Source organism: Gavia stellata, chromosome 4 (assembly GCF_030936135.1).
Source record: "Gavia stellata isolate bGavSte3 chromosome 4, bGavSte3.hap2, whole genome shotgun sequence".
In the NCBI taxonomy this organism is placed as follows: Eukaryota; Metazoa; Chordata; class Aves; order Gaviiformes; family Gaviidae; genus Gavia; species Gavia stellata.
In genome coordinates, this window is record NC_082597.1 from 3200594 (window position 1) to 3227767 (window position 27174).

Below are 27174 nucleotides of genomic sequence, written 5' to 3' on the forward strand. Positions count from 1 at the left end.
TCTTCAGACCCTTTCTCCACCTGAATTGAGAGGGAGGGCCAGGGCTGGTCTGAGAGGGAGAGATTATTTCTGTTTAATCAACTCCACTGAGCATCTGCCATGGATATCCTTCACGGTGGTGAAGGCTTCCTTCACAGAGACTCCCTATGGGTAAGTCACTTGGCTGACTTGTGTTTAGTTTCTTCGCTGGTAAACCATCATTCCTTTGCCAGGCTGCTATCAAATTCTGCGTTCAATGTAGAAGTAAGGTTGCAAATGCAAATACTGCAATGGACAGAGCACACCTAGATTTTCTCTCTGTTATGACATGGGTTATTGGAGGCCAAGCCAGCTCTTGTCCAAACAGGAGACAGTGTCGGAGGTCCCCAAATCATGAGTGTTGCTACTCAAAGGGCAAGCAGGGGTGTGGTTAGAGTTGGATGGAAGGTGACAAAACTGTGGAGATATCATGCACCAAAATCAAGGAGCAGGGAAGGGGCAGAATTTAGCATCAGGCACGACGTCAGGGAAAGGATCTGGGAAAGCAGCAGACACAGCTGAATCAAGTTCAAGTGACTGGTCAGGGACAGAGACCAGTAGCAACGAAGTGTTGGCTCAGTGAGCAAGAGATATGGACTGGGGTGGATTCAGAGCAAGGATCCAGGGTACAGGACAGGGCTTCAAAGCTGTCCCCTACATCGCAGAGATGCGTTTCAGAAGCACTTGCTTGGTGGCTGGCTGCTGACTATAAATCTGGTGGGATCTGTTTTGGGTTTAGCTGGCAAGCAGTGGCAGCCTGCCTGCAAAAGGACTTGTCCCCATATCACAGTTTTTTATTATATTATTTATGCACCAACAAACTAGCCAGTGTGGTATGAGACAGATCCTGCCCCAGAAAGCTTTCAATACTGTTGTTTCTCTGCTGTGCACCGTAGCTGCTCACAGCTTGGCAGAGATGAAATTCCCAACCTTTCTACCCCAAAAGCTCTGCAATTTGAGCTGTAGGAAGGCTTGTTTCCTGATGGCTATACGGGTTGTGATAAAGTTGTATCGTTACACAGTTTGGATTCCATCTCCTAGTGGGGTTCTGGTGCGTATTTTTCAGAGCTGGTTTGTTACAGTGCTGTGGTCATTTCATTTTTAGAAGTTGTTGATAATTTTTCATAATTCACTGTGCCTCTGCTGAGCCTCTCTTTGAGATTTCTCTGTGGTTTAAGAGAGGATTTTTCTCCATAACAACCCCTTGTCCCCTTCTGCCACTGATCCTGGGGTTTCCCTCAATGGATTTAATAAAAATGCTCTTCAGGCTTTTTATCAACTGAGAAAAATGAGCCTGCCTGCCTTGCTGCGGCTCTGCAAACTTTCCAGCTGATTTCGTGACACTGTGACCAATTCTGTTCTAACGCCCTGTGATGTTGGAAGTGCAGCTTTGAATTCACTGCATGCTGAGAGCAAACAGGGGACGGAGAGAAAGTTCCCATGTAGATCCTCATAATTGCACCGAGGAGGCACAAATAAAATGCAAGCGTGGCATTGCGACAAGCTGGCTGGAGCAGATGGAATCCCCACCGGCTTCTGCTGGACTGAGCTGAAACTGCTCCAATGTGCACTGCGTACCCTATACCGATGACTTCTGATGGATTTTTTTTCCTTTAGCCCAGATAATAGGTCCATAATTCTGCGTCTGAGGCTCCAGCTTGAGGGAACAGCACAGGCTGAGCTGTGGATTTGCTGTTTTTTTCCCTAAATGGATCACGTTCCAGAATTTGCCCTTGCAGTGCACAGGTTTCCTGATAGCTGTCTTTTCTGGTTTGGCAGGTTTTAGAAGGGAATTTGATTATGTGGCTCCACTAGTTGAAGCCCAGTTGATGGTTTGGTGCCAGAAAGCATACTGGAGAAGCCAGTTCCCTCATATACCTTGTCCGTTGTCTTGGGGAGATGCCCCTTGGGTGGACAGAGATGCTCAGTTGCACGACCGCTAGCAGCCATAGCCTTTTTGGTGAGGTGGCTGCCTGGAGAAGAGATGGTTGATGTACCCACCTTACCCCCACCTAGACCTTTAACAGATTTCTGTTCTCTGCCAGTGTCCTGTAACTCCTCAGCTAAACTGGTTTCACTGCAGCTCAAGCTGCAGCATCCAGTATGTTGTCTCTGCCACGGTGTGTCAGCCAAGATGATGATGCTTAGGGTCTCCTTGCCCCATTTGCCACCAGGGCTCTGCAGGATCTCAAGGAAGTCAGCAATACTAACAAACCTGGTGGTCCTTGCATGGGGATTGGCATGAAGTGAAGGACTCGGGACTGATTCGGGGAACTTTCAGCCCTGGAGACATAACTATAGCTGCAGCAGACTTGCATGCTCATAGGCTGGTTGCCAGGGACGTGAAACACGCACTGAACAGCAGGTTACACCGGGACGGGGAATGGGAGTGCTAGTGGAGCAAGGACTGCAAGACTTGGTCGAGAGCCAAACCTATTTCTTCTTACCAGGTCTCCAGTCCCGTGCAGCTCTGGCTGTGACAGTGACGTGCAGTCATGACCACTGAATCCCCTCCGCTAATGACAGCCGCTCGGCAGTGTGTCTCACCCTGAGCTGAACTGAGTTAACAATCTGTTCCCAGTGAGCCAAGATGTGCCTGCTTATTTACCAGACTTCAAGCCTCTGGCAAGCTGCCTGCTCAACATGTAGATGGGAGATATATTAACTCCATCATTGCCATCAACGGGGTGCACAAGTAGTGCTAGGAAATGCCCTTGGTCCTCCTGTCACACTCTACAGCTATGGCTCTTTCTAAATGCTTGAGGTTTGTTCTGGAGGGTTGAGAAGTACTTTATGGCTCTGGAGTGGGGACAGCCAATTTTGTTTGTCCAGAATTCCCTCAAATGAAGGCCATATCCACATTATGATTTTCATGAAGGACTTAGGTACCAGCTGCAGTACACAGCAGGCTTCCCCGTAGTGAAGTGCAGCTAAGATCATGTGTTGCGTAGGACCACCACATCTAGGTTCCCCATGGTTGAAGGAGGGAGGTAGACTTCATGTCCGGAGCATGTGCAATAAAGGGGTTGCTCAGACAGCCTGCCCACCTCTCTACATTGACTGTAGGAGATGGCGGTCTGAAAGCCTTGGATAGCAGAAAGTCAGAATCACTCTTCTCTTGAAATAAAACACCATGGTACAGCCCTAAATTAAACCCACACACCAGGGTAGGCAGCTTAAATACAGTCTGGCATGTCTGTCACCTGGTTGCCTGTCCTTGTCGCTGAGTGGTCTCCACAACCAGGTGGTTGTCTCCAGACCTACCAAGGCAATAAATGGCAGCACTTCTGTACCTCCCAGATTAGAGGAACCAAGTTATTTTTGTACTTTGGTTGTTCCACCTTCCAAGGTGACTCCGTATCCCAATCACTTCTCACTCATAATTTCCTCTCTCTAAACTAGTTCTTCTACAATGCAAAGAAAATTTATTATTACATCTGAATTTCAGGCTGTATCTGTTTGATTCTTTCTCCTTGAATTTATGGTATCTTCTGCCTGTCCTGTGTTGCCATTTATGCAGTGCTTTCTTCCTATACCTCCTTCTCCTCCACTCTCTCCAGGTGACCTCTACCTCACCTATGACTGAAGGATTTAGCCTAACGGCTTCCCCCAAAGGTAATGGTGAGGCAGTCATGTTTGTGTTGATACTAAACAAGGACTTTTACAGCAGGGTGCCTTGTTTGCTTTCCTTAAAATGCACCCAGCTCCTAAGCAAATCAGTGTGGGCAACACTGGCAGGGCAGCACTGGCCCCAAGGCCCATGGAAATCCCACCCAGTCCAGGAAGAAATGATCTAGCAGGACCATGCAATGGATATATCTCAGTAAACCAGACCAAGGCCTTTGGTCATGAGACCAGGTGACCCAACACAGATCACATCCACATACCTAAATTATGTTCTCCTGTAAAACAGGATGGCTCCATCCAGACGGTCTGCTGGAGACATCCTTTGGCATGAACTTTCCTCCAAAATGAGCTTGGCTCTTGTCCTCACACACAAAGGACATAGTTCATTCTCTTGAAACTTGAGTCTAGTGTCTAAGCTTGAGGTTTCCAAAAGTACTGGACCAGTGCTGAAGGGCAGAGTCTTGGATTTCAGTCCTGTGCTCTTTGGTTGGGAAGATTAGCCAGGATTTGAATTGCCTGACCATGCTTTGCTCCTGGGAAAGTCACTAAGGCAAATGCTCTCTGCTGTCCATTTTTACAGCAGCAGTGGGCAGAACTGCTTGCAAACAGCACTTTGCCTGCCCCTCTGAGCTGGGAACTCAGGAGCAGCAGCAGCAGGGTGTTAAAGCTTTTGCAAATAGCAATTCCTCCCTGAGAGCCCAAGCCTGGGACAAGCTCTGACTGAAATTGTAATTAATGCAGTTCCACATCGCTTGACTCCACTCTCTGCAAGAGCGTGTTGCAAAAACTGATTCTTCTTCCCAGTAAGGAGTTACTTATTTGAAGATGCGTCATATGCATTTGTGTATGTACATATATATATTTTAGATATATAGTATATATATATATATTTTTAATATATACATATATTTGTTCTCTTCTGCTTTTTAAGGCTATGAACCAATGTATGAATGTCTGTCTTACGGTTTCTGGCCATATGAAGGTTTTGGTAGAAGCTTGAAAGATTTTATCTTTCCCTTTTAAGGCTGTGCAGACAATGTCTTTTGTATATACTTTAGCAATTCCCTGGTCAAAAGTGAATATAGCAATCCTAATATAAAAGTAAAGCCAAAAGTGGATCTTCTTTGATGGCTCATCCCTGAAAAATGAAAAGGAAGTGTACCTGGCACTCCCATTCTGTGCAAATCTTTCCTCATTTTTCTGTCTGTTTCTAAGAAATAAGTGTATTATTATGTAAAACCCACTTGAGACTAACAGCAGACCCTCCCATGGTCTGGTTGATTACTTTCCAGAGGGGAGCAGTATTTCGTATATGTATATCCACCCGATGAAGCTGGTTACAGCCCTCCTTCATTACAGGATCAAACCTGCTCTTCTCTGGCACAAGCTTCTTATTCCTCTGAGTATGCTGAATTTTGTCTTTCATCTCCTCTGTGCTTTCAAGAACTAAGACTAATGCTGTTCTTAGGCTTATGAAGCTCTGTCCATACAGCAAAGCATTAGCTAAAAGAGTGTGGATTTGCTGTACGACATACAGGTGATACCTACGCATATGCCTAAGACAATGACTGTCTGAAATGCACCACTGAAGCGTATTCATCCACAGAGGCAGAGCTCAGGGTAGGAAGTGAGAATGTCCCGTCAAAGCTGCAATATGAATTTGGGCAGTAGAATATGTAGTGGTTGCTTGGATAGGAGTCTGTCCAGCCTGGTACCCATACTTTTGCCATCCCCTTCAGTGATCATAGAATCATAGAATCATTGAGGTTGGAAAAGATCTTTAAGATCATTGAGTCCAACTGCAGACCTAACACTGCCAAGTCCACCACTAAACTATGTCACTAAGCACCACGTCTACACGTCTTTAAAATACCTCCAGGGATGGTGACTCAACCACCTCCCTGGGCAGCCTGTTCCAATGCCTGACAACCCTTTCGGTGAAGAAATTCTTCCTAATATCCAATCTAAACCTCCCCTGGTGCAACTTGAGACCATTTCCTCTTGTCCTGTCACTTGCCACCTCTCTGCAACCCCCTTTCAGGTAGTTGTAGAGAGCGTTGAGGTCTCCCCTCAGCCTCCTCTTCTCCAGACTGAACAACCCCAGCTCCCTCAGCCGCTCCTCATCAGATTTGTGTTCCAGACCCCTCACCAGCTTCGTCGCCCTTCTCTGGACACGCTCCAGCACCTCAGTGTCCTTCTTGTAATGAGGGGCCCAAAACTCAACACAGTACTGTCCAGCTGAAGGACGACCATGTAGTAAATGGATGGGGCCACCCTGATATCATCTGAATGCTGGTGCTAGACTGACAAGCCTACAGAGTTGAGTGTCAGCAGGACAGAACACCTCTGGCTTCACTCTGTGCTAGATGGATACAGGCCAGCTCTCACAAGCTGGTGGCCATTGGGGCATCGCTGCGCTGAGCTGGTATGGCCTACCTTCCTCATACAGTTGTTACGGTGGTGGAGCCAGAAAGGGTTTGTGTCTGGCCCGCTGGGGAGAGAGGTACTGGATCTCAGGTCTGTCTGCCTCCATTTGTGCCCTTGGAGGCTGAGCACTACCTGTGGAAAGACAATGCAACAAGAGAGAGGGGGATGCTTCTTATAATGGAAGCTCTTCTCCCCACCCCCTGGAAGAGCAACTATTTCCAGTAAGTGAGCAGGAAGACTAGCCCCTGCCACCAGAGAGTATTTAGAAGTAATTGAATTACTGGATTAGCTAATGCAGCATCCATTAGGAGCCCATGCCTTTCCCAGAGGACTCTGCAGCCATAAAGGAGCGCAAGGAAGCCCTGAGCATTTCGTGAATGTACATAAACCTCCTGCTTCCAGGCTATAACTCGCCTCCCAGGTGACATCATGAAGGTGCTGTTGGCCCTTCTCCATTTCCCTCAGCACGAGGTCTGAGGTTGTCCAGATGGCCCTGAAAGGTAAAGAGAAGCCAAAGCAGTTGCTCACTCCTGCTACAGCTGATGTGGGGGTAGGGGAAATGACAGCAGAGCTCCCAACTTGGCTCCTTTCTGGGTTGAGAAGAGCAGTTGGAGTGTGCAGAAGCACTTGGGCATATCTGGGCTGGGGAGGCTTGCGCGGGGAGAAGCAGCTGGCACCAGACTTGGCCCGGGGCATGGCGCGCCTGGCAGATGGCAGGAAGGAGTGGGTGTGCAATGTGATGAAAGATTTAAACACAGAAGGCCAAGTCCTCAGCCAGGGGAAATGTGGCTTGCCGAGGATCCACTGACAGCTATTTCCACTCAGTGGCCGAAGCTTGTGCTAGCCACGGTGTTATTTCAGCTGGTTTCTGGCACTAAATCCGTGGTGGGGATTTTCTGTGTTTTGAGTTGGTTCTCTTCCTTAAGGAGCAGCACCACCCTCCAGATGCTACAAACTTAGTCTGTGCTTCGAGTTCTGGTGGAGGAAAAAGGAGGCGCCAGCTTGGGTGATGGGGCAAAGATCTGAGTGCCGTAGGTGGGTCTGAGGCTTCACCTTCTTCCAGATGTATCCGCTGGGTTCAGACTGGGTAAAATTACTTTAAACAGTATAGATTTCATGCCAAGACCATGCTTTCCAAAAAGAGACATGCAACTCCAACTATGTGAGAGGCTTAAATCTCAGCAAAACAATACACGGGACTGCTAATCCTAATTCACTTACACGAGCTGCTCTATCCTTTCGTCCACTTTTAAGGGTCCTTATGTAACAAGCGAAATACTAGAAGTTTGCATGACCGAGTCTTTTCCAAACTGAAAGCTGGTGAGAGGTTTCTCTGTCTCTCTCTATCCCATGGTGACCAGTTCACACATGCAACGATGGGTTGTCTTGTGTTGCTGTGGGAAGGGGAGGCCCTATGGCAATCTAAATATAGATGCACATAAGGAAACAAATGCTACCCTTGTAAATTTTGCCATCAGCAGCTGTAGTGGGACATACTATTGCTTAGCAGGAGATTAGTTTTGTAGGCTCTGTGTGTCTAAAGGGAGAATCATCTATTGTTTGCCATTTGAGATTTATTGCATCTCCGTTTAGACTGAATAATTTATCCTGAATGAGCCCTGAAACTGTTTGCCAGTTAAAGGGAGAAAAACACTCCCCAGAAAAAAGCTTCACCCTAATAGGAAAAAATCAGCAGGCGACAGACAGAGCGGAGGGGGTGGGTGATGGGTGGCGGTTGGTTGCACTGTTGGAGACCTCAATGGTTATGTATCTTTTGTCATTACTTTATAAAGATGAACTCCATCGTTAGGAGCCATTCATTACCGCTTAGCCTGTGTGATCTGATGCTGATTTGATAGGATCCTATTTAGCATTTCACTCTGGGCTCCATTCCATAGCCATTTGGGTTTGGATGTAAAAGGCAGTTTGATGCCGCCTTGATAGTGTTTTAAACTGCTGTAAAAAATGCTGGCATGGCAGTTCAATAGTTATCTGACTAGGGGTGACATCGTGGGCTTGTACGTTGAGGCAGCTGCTTTTCTTCGTCCCAAAACTCAGGCTTACAGTGAGTGGGGGGTAGCTTGTGCCCCTTTTTGGGTCGTGTACATGGTGAAGCACTTGGGCAGGCAGTGCAAGGAAGAGGGTGACCCTGCACTGGTCCCTGAGGCTCACCCAAAGGGAGGAAACTTCAGAGGCAAAACCACAGGGCACTGTTCTCCACCACTGAGGTGTGTGTGTGGGCATAGCTTCTAGTTTCATCCCAGTTTAAGACAAGAGAAGTCTGAAATTTCCTGTGTTTTGGGGGAAAGAAAATTACAGGTTCAAGACCTATTTCAATTGTCTCCCATTTCTTGGTGACTCTTGAGATCAAGCTGCTTCCACTGCCAGATCACTGGGGCTGGGTGTATGGATTTTGAATAGAGCAAGACTTGCCCTAAACCTCATCATCAAACTGGTTTGGTTTGGTTTTTTTTTCCCCCTTTGATACCTGACTTTAATGCTGATTTTGAACTTTCTGGTTCTTGAATCAAATGCAGCAAAACACTCCTGTTTCCATTCAAGTAGAAGTGAGGATAGGAAAGATTCTCTTATGAACTCAGAGTTAGCAGACACATGGACCCAAATATTTGAGGGCAGCTTTTCTCTAGATCATCCCTTGAACCTTCTCTGGGTTACCTTAGTCCAAAAGCAGTGACTATAGATGACTGACCTTTCTAAATAAAGGGTCTTGCCCAAGACACTCACTCAATTTGAATAATTTTCACTTCTTCCAAGAAGGACACTCAATTTCATTAAGCCAATGCCATCAGTATCCTCCAGATTTTCTAGGCTGATGTGAAGCAGAGTTAGAATACAATACTTGAACATATACCTACCTTGAAGCTACCTACCATCCCATTGAAGAGGTGCAGCCATGATGGGAAGAAGAAAGGGTCTTGAATGAATAAGTTGGGGAATGGATCATTCTATAACTGCCCAGTTCTGTACACTTTCTCTCTAGTTATCTGCAGCTGCCCATTGTTGGAAGCAGGCTAGTGAGCTGGCGGGAGGATCTTTGGACAGACCCACTGCAGCCAGGTTTACTTTATGTTATTATGAGGGATAGTATGAAGAGCTGTGGATAAGAAAGACCAGTTTTGGGGCTTTTCATCTCCCTCTCTGTTGTCGTAAGCTGATCCTTCGGTCTTATATGGGATCAGACTGGAATCAGACATGCTCTGCATAGAGGTATGGGTAGGGGTATGCTTTCCTATTTGCTCCTACCAAATGCAGCATGCAAGACCTATGAAAGCTATGATGGGTCTACCAGCATCATGCACAGTAGACTGCAGATGAAGCTACTAGTTTGCTCACTTCTTTCTTGGTAACCATAGTAAGCATCTGCTATATAATGAAAGGCATGACCAAGTGGTAAGAAAATTAATGAGGGCATTAATGTTCACAGAATCACAGAATCGTTAAGGTTGGAAAAGACCTATAAGATCATCAAGTCCAACCATCAACCCAACACCACCATGCCCACTAAACCATGTCCTGCACTGCCATGTCCACACGTTCCTTGAACACCTCCAGTGATGGTGACTCCACCACCTCCCTAGGCAGCCTGTTCCAATGCTTCACCACTCTCTCAGTAAAGAAATTTTTCCTAATATCCAGCCTAAACCTCCCCTGGCACAACTTGAGGCCATTTCATCTTGTCCTATCACCTGTCACTTGGGGGAAGAGACCAACACCCACCTCTCTGCTCTGCAGATTAGAGAGGTGAGTCCACCTCAGATGAGAAATTAAGGCAATTGCACGGAAGCAATCAGATGCTCCAAGGGTCTAAGGGCTAGAAATGAGAGTCAGAAAGATCTGTTAGATCATCTCATGACCAGTACAAGATTGTTCCTGTACTTGCTGAGGGCAACCCAGTTTTAAATGATTCTAGTCACCAGGGTATTTACCCACCCTTTGGGGAGAGTGAGGCTCCATGGTGCCTGCCAAGAAATATGTCAGTATAAAGCTCTTATTTTCCTTTACTTAGTTCCATCCAAACACATTATCTCCAGAGCTATTCTCAATAGACTTAGTGGCTTCTCCATGTTCAGGACTCAAAATACTTGTGAATGTGCTTTGCTATCCACTAATATTTTTCCTGTAACTGTGTCCTACAAGTTTTTTTGGCTTGACCACCACCAATTAGTAAGGGAATACCAAAGGCTTTCACCTCCAGGTCACTGGCTCACAAGTCAGTCCAAACTAGATCAATGGCCAACTAAAGGATATTACCATTCGACAACTGTTGGATGGGTTACATGACAGGGACTGCTGTCCAGGTCAGATGGTGACTTGCCCAAGGCAGGTTGGATGTCTTTTCCACTGCTTGAGCAGAGATGAGCAGAAATCATAGAGCAAAAAGAGGAGAAATTGCATCACTGAAATAATCCAGTATCTTTTGTCATTCTAAGACGGGATCCCAAGTTCCCTTCATAAGAACTAACTTTAAATAAAGTGTGAAAAACAGTAGGAAACCCTTTTTGTTTTTATCATGGAATACCATTGCCGTTATAGCCAGATGGAGAAATTTCTATCTCTACCTCTTTAGATGCTTTCAGGAGGAGTTCAGTGAAAATATTAATTTGGGGAGAGAAAGGCCGGAAAATAAGAAATAGTGGTTCAAATGTACCACTCTGGTGCCTAAAGAGATTTGCTCCATTTTTTCTAGACTTTCTTGTTAGTCTGCACCTTCCTCTATCATCATAGTCTCCCTGAAAAAAGTCGGTAGTACACTGTTAAAGATTTGTTCCAGGCAGGGAATTCCACACTGTGGGAGAATGGGGCTAAAGGCAAGTGAGCAATACTCCCATCCAAACATTTCAGGTTTGGGGTGCTGAGCTGTTGGTTTTCATGTTGACGATACCGTTGGAAAAACAGTGTAGTTTAGGAAAAAAAAAAAAAATGATTGCTTTGAGAAATAATTTGTGATAGAAAATTTTCAATTACTCCGTAATGCACCACTGAGAAAGGAACATGTGGTATGTAACAGAAGAAGAGGCTGCAAAGGTATAGGTGGGGCTCAGAAGATGACAACCCAAGGGCTGGGTATGCCATAGGTCTCTGTAGCACTTTGACTAAATTATGGTACAAGATTTCCAAAGAATTCAGATTTTCAGAAGAGCATGACCCTTGAGAGCGCCCAGATTTTCAGACCAGCTCAGTGTCGTGTTAAAAGGAATGCAATTTTTAAATTTGTCTGTCAGAGTCCCAGGACTTTCACTGATTTGTTTATCAGAGCCCCAGCAAAAGGACTTGCACTGAGCAGATGCACAAAAATTGAAATTAGTTATTTTATTGAGAGCGACAGAAACAGATTCGAGATTGCCGTTGATAAATTCACTAACTACAATAGTGCTACTAATTAAGGTTAATATCGCTAGCAAACTTGATAGTAATACAAGAACCCGGGGATAACTTTCACCCAGAGGGTGAGAGGCGCAGCGCGTACCCCGAGAGGCGTCCCTGCCTGGGCTGGGGGAAGAGAACACAGCCCCTCGACTGCTCCGTCAGGTATCGAGGCTCTTCTCTCCCACTTTAACAATCATTTTCTCCATCTTTTATCCTCAGAACTACGAGGTTCCCTCCCCGTATGTGACGTGTAGCATGATTTGGGAGGAGAGACGAGTGCTATAGTCATATATGTTTAGCATGACCTGTATAATCTTCATGAGCATATGCAGGGGTGTGAGTTGTAATATGCATTTCACCGGTAATGAGGCAAAGGTCAGTTATCGGACATGAAGCCTTTCAAAGAAACAAAGAACCCCTCAGATTCCTCTTATTTTACTGTCTTTGCTGACCACAAGCAGAGCTGTCCTGCCTCCACAGGGCCCCCTCCTTATCTGCACCCTGTGTTAGCCAGGAGGGTCTCCACTCCCCCGGGTCACACAAGAGATAGTAAAGGCAGTCTCAACGGTCCTTGGTTCCACCTCGCTATCCAAATTCCACACTTAGTACCCAGCCTACTGAGCTGTCCTGGAAATTTGGCTCGCTTTCCAAAGCCTCTTTGGAAAATCTAGCGAGTCTCTTCCCAGATTGCGTGATGTGCTCTTATGTCAACAGTTTACCTAGGAAACGTGATAGCACAAATTTAATCCATAGTCAAGCACAAGAGAGCGTGGTGGAAGGAACGTGGTCCATGTAGTCCAATGCTCTGTAGGCACAAAGGGGATACTCCAGAGGCATGGGGGCGATGGCAACTGTAAGTTGATTCAGAAAGTGAGTTTTTGCTAGTTTTTGTTCCCACTTGAGGATAGCTTTTGTATGAAACAGTGAGGATGTGGTTATGACATATAACACATCAAATGTGGGAGGCCATTTTAACAAGTACACTGTGAATGACCTCATGGCCAAGAACTGCCAGCCTCCAGCCATACCCTACCTTCAAAACGACATGTTATTTTTGTTCCCAAACGTTGTCTGCTTTATTTACTTTATCAATGTTTTGGACACGTACAGCACCGTGCACTACAGAGTCTGCATGAAAGCTGACAGCAGTAGGGTGGCTTGCAGTACAAAGGAAAATCTGTGTGAAGGCACAGACTCCAGTTGGGGATAACAAAGCATTGCGCTGGGGCTGGAAAGAACAGTTGTGGTCTCTTGGAGGCCAAATCACAGCTATTTCAGTGTCAGAATGGCAACTTGTTGGAGTGCTTCAGAGTTGTCACATCACTGCTCTAACCTGGGGAAAGTGAGAGCATTTTGAAGGGCTGTGTAAGATGGTTATTTGTGGACTGCAATGACTGTCACCAGTGAAGGCTGCTTTGCAAGCAAAGGTGTTAGGGACTGAAATCAAACTCTACAGGGTTGAGGGAGAACACTGATGATTATTTGGACTTTTTACCTATCAATTTTACTGAGTGTTAGTTTAACCACTTGAGAAAAGCCTTTTCCCTCACTGTCCAGGCTGTGTCCCAGCTTCTGCAGGCTCTGGGACCATCAATGCAGGTGTGAGCCAACCCAGGGCATCCGCTGCTGGAATTTGCAGAGGAGAGATTTGTCCAGCAAAACAGTCCTGTTCCCGCCCAGGCATATAACTGTATGGACAAAAATGGGGAAGAAAAGATTCTTTTTGTTTGGTCGGCAGGGGATTTCTGTTTAATCAGCAGTTGTTTTCAAAACCAAACACTGGCTGCCATGAGCCAAGGCCCAGGAACATAAATATCCGGGCCCTCTTCCAGGGCCCTGGCTGAGCTCCAAACTGTTTGGGAGGAGGGAGGAGTTGGGAAAGTGGCTCCTGACGCTCCGCAGTTGGCAGGACTGGTGTTTGCAGCAGCACAGTGACAGTATTCATCTTCTCTGGCCCATGGTGTAGGATTGGGGTTGCTTTGGAAAGAAATGCAGTTATTCCTATGTGATGGAGCCCCTACGCTGGCCACCCAAAAGCAGACCACAGCACCTTACATCCTAAGGCGAGGACCAAGTGAGAAGACTCCAGAGAGTTTTGTTTGCGTCCCTACATAAAGCCAGAATAGTTTTTGAGGGACGTAGTTTTCCTGGTACAAACGGGGGCTCCTGCAGTCTGGGCGCTTTGAGAAATCCGATCTCCTCACTTGGATGCTTAGTCAGGAGCCCTAGAGCTTTTTCCGTATGAGGTTCTTGGATTTGTTTGCTTAATTTTTGTTGCTGCTGTTATTTAAAAAAAAAAAGGAAAGGACAAAAAGAAGGAAAAAAGAAAAAAGGGGGGGTTCTCTGAAAGTACACATTTTTCATCAAAAATTATTTGGAAGAAAAAGAAAGCATGAGTTTTCCTTAAAAACTCAGAATTACGCAGTTTCCAAGTGTCTGTTTTTTCAACAAAACTTCAACATGCTTTACAGGAGCAACAGATAAACAAATAAAATTGTTTTGCAGCTAGCTCAGGAGCTGGGTTCTTTGGGAAATCTAGCCATAAGCAAGCGGTCAGGTTAAAAAAAAAAACTAGTGGAGCTATGATTGACATCTATGCTTTCTGAGCTGCTGATGAGTGTTGTAACCAAAATACTCTCCCACCACTCATAGTTTTTCAGCTTCTGTCATGCTCTACATGTTCGTGTAACAGCAGAAATGAAGTAACTCCTCTGAAGTATTATAAAGTGTCTGTAACTGGATATCTTCAGGGGCTTACTCCATTCCACATCACATCCTAATGCCTTTTCTCCCATCTGTGCTTATTCTAATAGTCCAGACATCATCTTTCTCCCTCTTCCCATCCAGTCTTAGCACAAGTGACTTGAGCATCCACCAATTTTGGACGTCTGGTGTACTGTTGTTTCCTTTTACAGTTTTTTTAATAGGAAAAAACCATACTTTTCCCCCACTGTTTACGTTCTGCTCTTGGTCTTGTTGCTGTCTGCTGTCTCATACAGTACTTTTGTGCCTTTTCTCTATGCAGATGTTGCATTATAATAACAATTTGAGGCCCCAGCTGAAATCAAAGGCCAGTTGAGTTGGGAACTGCTGGGGACCCCAGGGAGAGACATCTCTACCTGGAAGGCTTTGGAGTATGTAAAGAGTAGAAGAGGTTACAGTGACAAAGTGGGTTGCTTGGGATTATACATAAGAGCTGAACGAAGCTGTGAGTGAAATGAGCTCCCAAAGCGCACCTTGAACCGTGTATACGCTGCTCTGCCTTCATCTCTGGAAAATACATGACACTGCCAGCATGGAAGGTCTTACCCGTCTAAACTGGTATCATATTTTTGCCTTTGTCAAATTCAAGCTGTAAAAAGTCCATCGCAGTCAAGTTGACAAAACAACAGCACAAACACTGCAGCACGTAGAGCAGGTAGGACCAGAATGAGAGTTACCATCAGCTGCAAGGAGATTGATCATCCAGAAGGTGGGCTTTTTTTCCTCCTTGTCTCCATTGAACATTTGATATTGCTTCAGCAGCTGATGCTCTAAGTGTGTGTCGCTTTCTGGTTTTTTGCAGGGTTTTTTTCATTGTTTGCAATTTCTTTGAAAGACTTGAAAAATGTCAAGTTTCCATCAGTTTACAAAGGAGGAGACTTGATGTGGCGGATTCAGATTCGGATGCCATGGTAGCCATTGTCCCAGGAGGCCAGAAAACACGACTGTAAGAGATGTAGGTTGACAAGTACATTTTAAATCTGACGGTACCTTTTCCCTATTAATAAATAAACAAACTAAAATCTTGAGAGTAACACTGATGAGAGAGGGTAGTTTAAGTGTATGAAGATATAAGCTTTTTCTTTGTAGCATTGAGGCAAGGCTATTGGGTACTGAGTAAGGGCCTACCCCAACCACTGATATTTTGAGTGATTTTGGGTGAATCTCTGTCCTTTTCTTCCTTTTTCTGTTTAGACCACACATTCTTCAAAGCTGGGGATGCATCTTTCTGTCTGGTGTGCACCTAGGCTGCAAACCAGCTTCATGTTGGACGAAAGTCCAGATTTCCCCATTCCTTCTCCAGCACCTCACCCTGGTCTTATTGGGAAGAAGGTCTGGCTGCGTTGGCCACAAGAGAGCAGCAATGAGGCCTGAGAGGTCCTTTTGTATCGACCCTAAAGGTATGGGACTGGCAATTCTTTTTATGCCAGCTGCAGAAAGGCAACTGAAGCATCAAGTGTGTTGGCCTGCCTTTTCCAGTCCAGTTACCTGCAGAATTTAGCACGGCTAATGGCAATGAAGCAAGCAGGCATATGTTTTGGGGAAAAAATTTCTGGTGGCTTACCCAAGGTTACTCAGAAAATCGATAGCAGAGGCAGTGATGAAACTGAAGTTCAGATAAGCTTTTTTTATGACATGCTCATCCCGTCCACACTTTGAGGCTGCATTTGTTCAGCCAGGTTGAGATTGCAAACAGATGAGGAAGGAGTTGAGGAACCACCATAGACAGTGCTAACAAGGAGCCAGCTGGGCAAACAGCCGTGTGAAAACTATTTGTAGGGCAAATGAAGGTGGGAGAGAGTAGGGAAGTTGCACTTGTGTATTCTTTGTCTTCCCCACCTTCATTTCTTTACATCTCAGCTAGAAGGAGAGGATCAAAGCCAGAGAAATTTGCTTTGGATCGACTGACACTTTATTTAAATTAAAATAAAAAATCTGTTCTGTTTTGGTTTTCCTCCAGATGAATATTAAAAGGTGGCATAGCTGACAATCCAGCCCACTACAACTTCAACGCTTGTTTGCAGCTAAAATGGAACAAATTTAAGTCATTTTCTTACTGTGGGCATAAAAGGGACTGTGGGCCTCTAATCACTGCCTGTGGGTTTGACTCAGCCATCCATAAACTGCAATATCCACTCATTTATTCCTTTTCATTCAATTGCCTCCAAATTGCTTCAAACAAGCTCCATGGCTGCTGGGGAAGGAGAAATTCTGCCTGCTTCTCATTAGAGTGGACAGGAGCAAGGAGGAGCGAAACGGGAGCTCTGTGCAGTCCGTCTGTCTCCTTCCTTCCTTCCTTTCCTTCGCTCTGCAGAGCAAGGGTGATTGAGGACACTTCCACCGAGCATGCAAAGCTGGCGATAACCCACCGTTTGCTGCTCTGGGCCTTGTACAACCCATTAAACACATTGCTGAGCACATCTGAGAGTTACGTGAGGTGTAAAGCTGCTTTCTGTGCCTTTGGACGAGGAGCAGAGCAGGAGCAGGGTACTGCTACTCTGGGACGAAGCTCTGTAGGTTTGGCTGGAAGGTGTGAGCAGTTGCAATGCGAGGGATGGAGGCAAGTTCCTCCTAAAGGCAGGAAACCACAGCACAGTTTATGCATTTTCCTAATTCCTATGCGTACAGAAAACATAGTAGGGCTGGGTTTCTGCCAGAAGTGGTTGCAACAGCAATCCATGGTTTTATTTCCAAAGGCGACCCAAGAATTTTGGGGTTGCAGCTTCTGCCTAGAAAGCCAAAGGGGTGCATCTACACCGTCAGCTCAGCTCCCTGGGTAGCTCCTATACCCCGGTCCCCACACTGCTCACGGTGCATGTCTATTACCTCACCTACCACTTCATAGTTGGTGTGATCCCCAAAGGCAGAAATCCCCTTGTGCTTTTGAGACAAAGCCTGAACACTTTCTTGGGGGATAGCTTTTACATTTCAGGCATTCTGGAGAATAAAATCCACCAAAATGTAATTATTATGTCTTAGGGCCATGGACAAGCCATGGCTCCAGTGCTCTGCAGTGTGGACATGGCCAATCCACCATAAAGGAGCTAGCCACGAGGCAGTGCATACAGACCTTTCCCTATCGTTGGGCAGCAAAGATCTGAATTTACCCAGCTGTTTTTTTCTCCATCCTAGATGTGACAAGATCTGCACTACTAGTGCCTTCTCTAATCCCTCTCCACATCAGCTGCTGACACAAGGAGAGACATCTTGAGATGTTTTCTGAGTTGCAGGCTGGTGCTCTGGACACAAACTCCCCAGAAACTGGGCTCCCCACTGGACATCTTCGCTGGTCCTTTCCCTTTGCTAAGAGCAGGCAGCAGAACTGGGGCATAAAAGGTCTTTTTCATGCTCCTGCTCGATCACTGGGCTAAGCATGGACCCACCAAAGATGGGAACGGTAGCTTCATGCAGAGAGGCTTTGCAAAGCAACCCTCTCGTTTTCTCCAGCACTCACAGGGCTCCAGTAAGCAAAGCAGCTAGAGCAGAAAATACTGCATTGCACCAAAGGCACAAAGACAGGGAGGGAGAGAGAGAGCAATCCTACAGTCTGACAGGCAAAGGCTGTGACTGTCCCACTCCTGACAGGCTGCTGTGCAGTGCTGTGGATGAAGGCGGAAAGCATGCACGGTGCTCAGAAAAGCACCGTTCTGGTGCTGTGAATGTTTGTTGTGGTGCATTTTGTGATGAGCTGCCCTGAAAGCTTCTGTCTCAGCTCAGGCACCTTTGGCATCCACAGACAGGGAAGGAAAGGTTTCCAGCTTGCTGCCTGGAAATGAAAACTGTGATATTGGCTCAGCAAAGGGAAGGGGTCAGCAGAGACAATGACAGCCCATTTTCTATAAGCAGTTTCTCCACTGAGCTTTTCCATTTCTGTCCCCTTGGCTCTACCATGGCTATGAGACCCCTTTGCTCTCTGCCCTTGGCACCCTGCAATGAGCTGGGTCAGTCGTGCTCCTTCCATCCACCACTGCAGAAAGTCTCTTTAGACAGGGATAACTGTAGCTAACCCAAAGTAGAGGCACTGAGGTAGTGGCAAACACTAGCAGCTGAGGCTGCTCTCCATCAGCCTTACCCAGCACCTGCAGACTGGGTCTGGGCTATGTGCACATCATCCCTACTGAAATCGGGGTGAGCTTCTTCTGGCACAGTGACAGCTGAATGCTGGAGGAGGAGGAGAACAGGCTGCTGCCCATCCTAATGGTCTTGGCCATGAACCCAGACTCTAGGACTGACCCTAGGAAACCTGCAAAGCCAGATGATGAATGCTTCCTAGCTGCAAGCACAGGGGAAAGAAAAAAAAAAAGCATTCCAGAAGTAAAATGCTCTTATATTATCAGTGATCGAGCTGATAACTGAAAGCTACAGCTTAACTGTTGTTTCAAAGTTAGCCATGCAGCCAATGATTTGATCTCCCAGCCTGGTCTCATGGCACTGCATCACTTATGCTGATGCATGAACATGCATGAGCCTCTTCCTTCTCACCCCAGCCACTTCTATGCAGTGAGGTCTCAACAGTACCTAGGAAGCTCTACCTTTTCCCGGGAAAGGCTACTGTGATCTTGCAGTTCCATAGTTGGAAGGGTGGAGCAAGAAATCCTACTTCCATTTTACACATGTGGAAAACCAACAAAGGCACATTAGTGCCCATGGAAATATATGAAGTGACTGTCAGGTCTTCCATCTAGTGTCCAGGGCAGCTGGCCATTCCCTCTCTGCTGAAAGACCATCCTGGTCTTATTAAAATCAATTACCACTGTCATTGGGAGACAAGTCAGGTCTCATATTCAGACCGGTGATTCAAATTGCAGGTGGTTAAATTTGGGGTTGCATCTTTTTCTCCTCTTGACCCCATGGGTTACAATGGAGGTGAGTCACTGAATAACCCTTGTCTGGTGATGCTTCATCATTGTGATACCAAAGCAAGGCACCCTGAGTAGGATATCTGAACATTACCCCTTGTCTTGCACACATGCTTAATATCCTTACACACTAAGGATAAGCAAAAAGGTTTGTCTCAAAAGTAGTTTGAATATCCGGGTCCTCTCCAATAAGGAAATGGAGACAAGAGGGAAGGTTGGAGATGGAAAAAGACAAACAAACAGAAAAAAATTTTCATGAATTTAAGCTGTGAGAGGCAATAATATCTCCTGCAGAGACAGTAAACAGAGATGAGCTGTTTCCAACGAGTACCCAGTAACAGATCCTTGAATCAGTGAAAGCTCAGAGTAAGAGGGAGGAGGGAGACAGGCGTACATAATGTATCTTACTAACAGAGACAATTAAATCAATCTTTTTCTTCTTATCTTCTTTATTGTCATTGTTCATCTGAAAATCAAAATCACACAATATTGTGTGTCTCAGGAAAGACAAATCGCAGTGCCAGCAGAAAACTGGGGTGGGGGGAGCATTCAAAACCTCCTTGTGGATGGATTCCTGAGGTAAGCAGCAAGGGTTCAATCCTGCACCTGTATGGCATGGCACCAAATCCATGGTACTCTGGATGGGTGCTGGGTGTGTGTACAACTGGCAGGCCCTGCCCAAAGTGCTCAGCACCCCAAGAGAGGTAGCAGTAGAGAGAGTACAGTGTAATAAGGAGTGGTCACAACATACCGGGAGACCGTATCAGCTGATGGCTGCCCACTGACTTTGGAGAAATGCTGGAGGAGCCCAGACAAAGGGCAGGAGAGCTGCCCCATTAAACCTGTAAGGCCATGATGCAGGAGACCGTTCTTGCTCTGTGCAAACTCTTTTGAGACACTCTCAGTCATTCTTTGCACTTTCCTCCTGCTTTCCCTTTGAAAACCAAGGTGCTAATTCCAGCCCACTTTGTGTAGGGATCGGAGACATTTGTCCTTAATCTGTTGCAAAACCTCCAGGTGAAACACAGTGGACAAATCTAAATAGGGTCAGGCCTTATAGATGATAGTACACATGGAAGAATCAAGTATAGACTGGAGCACGGAGACTGGAAATCAACTTTTGAGGGAATTTGAAGGACTTGGTATTTAGGTGGTCTGTGGGAAACACTTCCTAGGGAGCTGACATCCAGAGGGTTAGGCTTGTTCTTGCTGAAGCTCTATCCCCTTTAAGGTATATGAAACTGGCCCTGTGAAAAGGAAGCACCCAAAAATCTCTAGTTACTTTCAATAATTGGAGAACTCTTTTGTCAAGAAAAGGTCAAAGCCAGAAGCTGGAATGCATTACATTGTCCTGCCTAACAGAGTAATAAATTCTTGCTACTCGTCCTCCACTTGGGTGGAGACTTCACATTGCAATCAGTAGTGGGCTTCTCTTTCAGCACTGTTGGTACGTCTCTGCTTTATTGATCATCATATCATCATCTTGCTACCTCTATTACACGTTATTTCTAGACTGGGATTTTCTGAGACGTCGCGGCTTAGGACTCCCTTTTCGTGAGACGTGACTCCAGCATCACTTTTTAGGGTCTTCTGGTGAGGTGATACAGATATTGCATCAGAGCTAATGAGCCTTCTTTCCCTTTCTAGTCAATGAAGGAGGACAAGCTTTTCCAGGGTTCAGTTTGACTGATCTGTTTACTATCCTTATTTTAAGATGAGTTGCACTTACTTGTAGTTATTTGTCTTGAGGGAGCACCAGCTGATCAGTTTGAATGTGGCTGGTGGGATGGAAACCCACCCTTAGCATCTATGGATTGAAGCACAGCAACAAACAAGGGGCTATGCAAACTATGACTTTAAACTTGCTCAGCTTTTGAGGTGGTAAATGCTGTGTGGGGAAGCTCTCAGTTGCTCTTGGGCTTGTCCGAGGACAGACAATGATAACGGGTTAATATGGAGATGCTCTTGTGTGTGCATGTTGTTAATTGTGAATATCTGGCTGGAGACTTGAGGTTCGAACCTTGCCGTTGGCAGAAGGGATGGGTCAGCAGTGCAGCGATGTCCTTGCTCTTTCATGCAGACCCTGGAGATTTGTGCTTCCAGCATAAGAAGCACCAGGTTCAAATCCGTCCATCAGCCAGACAGGGGCAATTATATTTGAAAGGCAAGTGTCAGGTACCAGTAGCTTCCTCACATTTTCTGCCCCCTTCCCTTATGGCCCATTAATATCTGTGCCGTGTTATCCATCTTCCACAAACTTCCCAGGGCTGGGACCTTGCTTTTCTGTGTCAGTGCCTCTGGATAAATCAGCCAGAGGTGTCCAACCTTTCCAGCCTGAGGTCTGAGCACATTTTTTCACAAAGGCCACAGGGTCATCAACGATGCTGTAACTAAGCCAAGGCTCAGCCAGCTGAGCTCCAGCACTTCTCTCCCTGAGGTCTGTGAGCCCCACTGGGAAAGGAGACAGCCAAAGCTGCCCTCCTCCCCAGCATGTCACCGTGGGCTACCTGCAGAGGCATGGCTCAGGACTCCTCCCTGGACATATGAGGTCAGGCTCTCCTTTCCTCCTGGACCAGTGTGGGATGCTATGGTTCAAGCCTAGGTTCTGACTCCTGCAGTGCCCATAAATCAGATCAATACCATTAACGATGTGAGCGGAGATGCCTTGCGTAGCTCTCTCTCTGCTCTCGGCTCCTCCAAGGCCACCTCTACTTCCTGAGATGTTCAGAGCAGCTGAGCTGGGGGAGAGGGCGGGAGAAGTTTGGAGTCAGATGTGAGAAGGAAAACGCCTGCCAGCATCGTCAGCGCTGTTCGCTGAAGCTGAGCGTGTCTGAGCATCCGTCAGCATCTGAGCAGCTTATCTGACGCACCGCGCACCGCGCGGGTGGACCCTGCACTGCATATTCAGTGGGTTGGGCTGTGCATTCCCAGGGGTCGATGGTGAGAGGTTTCTAGATGCCAAGAAGGTTTTCTCTGTATCTGCTGAACTGCTCTGGGCTTGGCCACCATGCATCTACAAGCGTGGTGTTGCTGTGCTCACTGCTGTTTACAACTGCTCTGTGTGAGTTCACCCTGTTTTCCTGCAGGAATTAGTTGCCTTGGTAGTGAGTAAAGGAAACTCAAAATGTTTTGAAGAAAGATGAATGTGAATGTGTGATACAGTTACCATAAACCAGCCTTTAACTGACTCCCACTCAAATACATTCATTGAAGAGGCACTGTTCTCAGCTCCTTTTTTGCACCTTTCTCCCTACCCCCAATTCACCACCACCCTTTAAATCCCACGCCTGCAGTTTTCCACACAGCCAGAGGACAGATGTGTTTATTTGCACAGTGCCAGGCTGTGATTCCTGACTCCCTTGCTGACTTTTTGAAGCACTGGGCAAGTTATTTGCCCGACACCCTGTATGTCAAGTCCTGCTCCTGTAAAACAAGCAAGGAGTGATGCTGGGAAAATAAATATGGCACTGGCTGGCTGTACATAAAAATAGCGGTGATGGTAGGGAAATTTAAGCACCAAACTGTGTGCTTGTTTTGCTAAGGACTTGCAATGAATTGTGCTTATTTCATTCAGATTCTGTGAAGCTTTGTGGGAAATCATCCTGGGGCTATCGTCATCCATCCTGGCCTTTAGAAAAGCATTAAGTTATGCTAGTTTATACCAGCTGAGGAAATACTCCCCTGTTAAAACAGATTTTCTCTCTTTCACAAGCTACCCAGAGCTAGGACAACACAGGATATCCCCATCCTATGGACAGAGACTACTATTATCTAAAGTCTTTGCACATGATTTGTTTGAGAGCTATAATTGCAATTACTGGTCCCCTCTGCTCTGCAGAGGAAACCGGGCTTTCGTGTTTCTCTCCCAGGATGGTGAAAAATGAAGGGAGAAGAGGTGGAGGGTGCAGGAAGGATTGGCTTTAGGACCTGAAATAGCCTGGAAAACTGGGCAAGAAAAAAATCAGAGCTAGGGCTGCAGGGGGAAGGAGGGGGATGGCTGTGGCTGCCTTCTGTCACCCCGATGCCTCTTGACGTTATTTAAGAGGCAACCAAGGTAACGCCTCAGATGCGTATGAATGCTCTTGCATATATATATGTGCTCCCCCCTGGCCTTGCTTCTGACTACCACTATAAACAAGATTTTCTCCCCATTTCTCCCTCCCATTCATCTGAAGAGAGCAGTATGAGCCAGACTTAAATCAAGGCTCTCTCTGGGTGCTTAGGGGGACGTGGGTGCTTTCTCAGCAGGATGGGGATGGAAGGGATGCTCTCCTGAGGGCTCCTCCTGGCCTCATCAGCAACACCACTGGCGTTGCCCATAGGTTTTGGAGGGGGATATTGCATAGTCAGGGCAGATCCCTTCTTCTTGCTGTCACCATTAATTTTTATAACCTCTCTGGGACTGCAGGGGCTTATCTGGGAGTAAAAGAATAAGGAAGCACAGCTGCCTCCATCTTAGGAGGGAAGGGCAGATATTGCTCCATCATAAGCTTGATTTTTTGAGTAGGGATGATTTTGAAAAGCTGCTAAATAACCTTGGTTGAAAATAACCCTTAAATACCAAAACCCCCCTTCCAAAAAAGCACCCACAACCTCCAGAATATTCTCTTTTGCCCAGATGTTTCAGTGACATGGTTTTCGGTGTGGTCTCCTGGCCCACTTTATGGATGTGGGAAGAAGGAGCTGGACAGTGAGGCAGAGGTTTCCTAAGCTGATTTTGCAGCAGGAAAAGAGATTTTTGTCAAATTGCCCTGTAAGCATCATGCACAAACCAAGAGCTGCCACAGGGATAGGAGAGGAGATCCATGGATCTGAGATGCTGATATTGAGTATAGGAAAGCCCTGGAAAGCTGTAATCTTGAAACCTTTCATTGCAAGGAAATGCTTTGCATGAAATGAAACTTTGTCTTCTGCTTCAAAAGCATCCTCAAGATTCATGCATGCCCAGTATTTCTTCAAGAGAGTAAAAAGAATGAGCCTCATCCCAAAGCAAGGTGCTCCTTTAGGGTGTCCACAAACAGTAGTGTGTCTGCTGAGCACCAAAGAATGAGGAAGAGGTGGTTGGTGCTGGCGAAAAGCTGTACTCATGGGACAGCCTCCTTTGGGGAGCTAGGCCCATCTGTGGAGCAGCCATCATTTGGGATGGTGCCATTAGAGATCATAAATAAAAGGGGACATGTGGACCTCTAGGGAAATAAGCCCTGATTCCGAGCACAATGCAAAAAGACAGCCGCTTTCCTTTTATTTATAACAATGCTGAGTGCCCATCTGACCCCTGCTCACACATGCATACACACGCTGATGCATGTACACTGTTTCAGGGCAGATTTTCACCTCAAGCAATGGGAAATGTACAGCAAGTTCAATGCAGCAAGAACCAAACACATTTTTTTTTCTTGAGAAACCACTGACCTCAAGCCGTTTCAGACCTTATATATACGGAGAGATGTGGATCCATCCCTTTGCTCCAAAACTGGAGCTGTAGGTACTATAGCCAGGTATCTTTTGTAAGCAAAAGAGAATAACCCTCCTGACTTGGATACTTCTTCTAAGCAATTCCTTCAGAGAACCCAGGAAATCTGTTTTGCAGTCTACCAAAATCTGCAGGCAGCACAAGAGCAAAGTCATCTACTTTTTTTGTTTTCTTACAATGAAATGTAGATTTTCATTCCCAGCACTGCCAAGAGTCTTTGCAGCAACATCACTCTCTGTCTGTCTGTCTTAATCATTGCAGTGCCATTATTTCCCATCTTCTCTCTGCTCTGCTATTCTTGTGCCTTTAACATTTCAGTATTGATATTTCCTTTCTGCTGTTAGGTGGGATGATACTATAGCTGTTAACTGCCACCTTAACCAAGCTTATGGTCAATAGCAATAGATACAGCAGGCTCCAGCTGTCAGTCTCTCTGCTGTCTGCTCTATTTTGTTTTCCATATTTTTTATCCCCCAAGGAAGATTTCATTCCTCCCCTCCTCCCAAGCCCCAGCCCAAGCCCAAGCAGAATGGGCAGCACTTCATTGAAGCGGTTACTAGATGACCAGCAAAATGCTGGTATAAACCGTTCCCCAGTGTCGATGCCCCATCATTGCAAGAGGTGAGGTCCAAAGTGAGATTCATCTCACCACTGCACTGAGCTTCTCCCCCTGTGCTCCCTCCATGCACTACTGAGAGCCGTTCAGACATGAATCATCTCACCCTAAAGGAGACATCCATACTTGGGCAGATGAACTTTCTTCCATGAGTGCCTACTTCTGTCCCTTGGCTGTGAAAGTAGTCAGGGAGGAATTGGTCAGCTAGAAATGCCTTCATGGCTGATTCCTGATCATAGGTGGGATAGACCCCAGGTTGCTTTCAGTACCAGGTGGGAGTGCATCTTTTTGTCAGGAAGCTGCCCCTGGGTAAGCTATGGGCCATAAGCAACTGCTTACTGCTGGTGTCTACCTTAGCTATCCGCCCTTTACACAGGCTGGCTGTAGAGCCAAGGTCAGAAAGCTCTGGTTTAGATGCCAGGTTGGTTACAGAATCTAAATTAGGCATTTCTATGAAGAGGCTTGAAGGCAACCCTGCAACTCCGCATGAGACTGCACTCCCAAGAAAAACAGTGGCATTGGTAACCACATCTCTTCCCTGCCACTGCCAAGGCAGTTGCCTCTTGGAAGGACAGTATGGAAACGGAAGAGCTGGAAAATGGAGCTGCAAAGACCTAACTGAAGGGTGTCCATCACCTCATCGCTGAAGGGTGTCCATCTCATCACTGCAGGACATCCTGGTCTCACTTGTCCCTCATCTTCACTGGAGGCTCTTCATGAATGCGTTTCTCATGATCCCATACAGACTGTCATTGGTGACAGCAGGTACCTGTTTGTAGTCATGGGTGTGTAGCGCCCAGGAGTTGGGGGTTACATGGACAAGCAGAGCAGCTGAGCTTGGAGTCTGCCTGAGACCACGCACAGAATAAGTTCAAGAAGAGACTTGGAAGGATTTATTCGGTCAAAGCACCCACGTAAGGAGCCAAAGAAATACTTTTAGATATAAAAGTGCTGCAACCCAAGGAATCAGGAGCATAAAGTTTGCTTCTATCACCAAATAAATCAATAAAAAAATAAATACATCACCCTTCCCTTCTGTTTGGACTGGAGCTGTTTGTGAGAAAGCAAAAGAAAAATAGAGCACAGATATGTAACTCATCAAATGTAGGCCATCTAAAGTTTAGGTGTCCAGGCTGAGCAAACCTTAGGTCTCCCTCCAGAAAAGAAGAGTTTCATTCCAGCCTAAGCCTAGCATCTGGGATGAAACATCCCCTGGAGATGTCACTTTCTTTCCACCCTCTAGCTGAGAAATTGATTCGAGTTTTTATTCAAATAAAGCTGGGGGTTTCTGAGTTTAAAATCTTTTCAGTCTTTTTCTGGGAGCTCCCTGTAAAGGTTGTCTGAAAGCCATGGCTGAGCCAGAGTCTTGTGATAACCTCCGGTGTCAGGCAATATAAACCAGCTTAGATATCAGCCTAACACCTGAGGACCTGCCCAGAACCCAAGGGGGAATTCCACAGCCCACGTGCTTCAGGCTGTTGAGACACCAAGAGCAGTTAGATTAAAACTCAATATTCCTTTCAGCACCGTTATGCTGGTGGGGAAAAGCATCACACAGGCGAAGAAGCAGCATGCAGAAAAGCTTGATGAAAGAAAGTCTCAGGGCTCCTTGCTGAGAAAGGGTTTGTTCTCAGAGCAAGGGAACCCTCTCTGGTAGTTTGATTACTTTTGTAATCAGCAAAATAGGTTGAAGGAATTGTATTTCTTTAGCCAAGAAAAGAGAAGCCAAGTGGAGATAGGATAACAGTCTTCCAGGAGACTAAAGACACTTGAAAAAGTGATGAGAGTAATTCTTCTAGTCCACTGGGAGAAAAATAAGAAGAAATGAGCTTAATTTTCAGCAAAGAAGATTTAGTTTGGATACTAAGGGAGACTAGAAGTTGTGTTCGCAACAAAACGCTAAAATGGCTTAACAAGGGAGGCTGTAAAATGTCCTTGATTAAGGGTTTTCACATATAGTGTGGATATTTCACAAATAGTGTGGATAAATTTCTGTTGAGCAT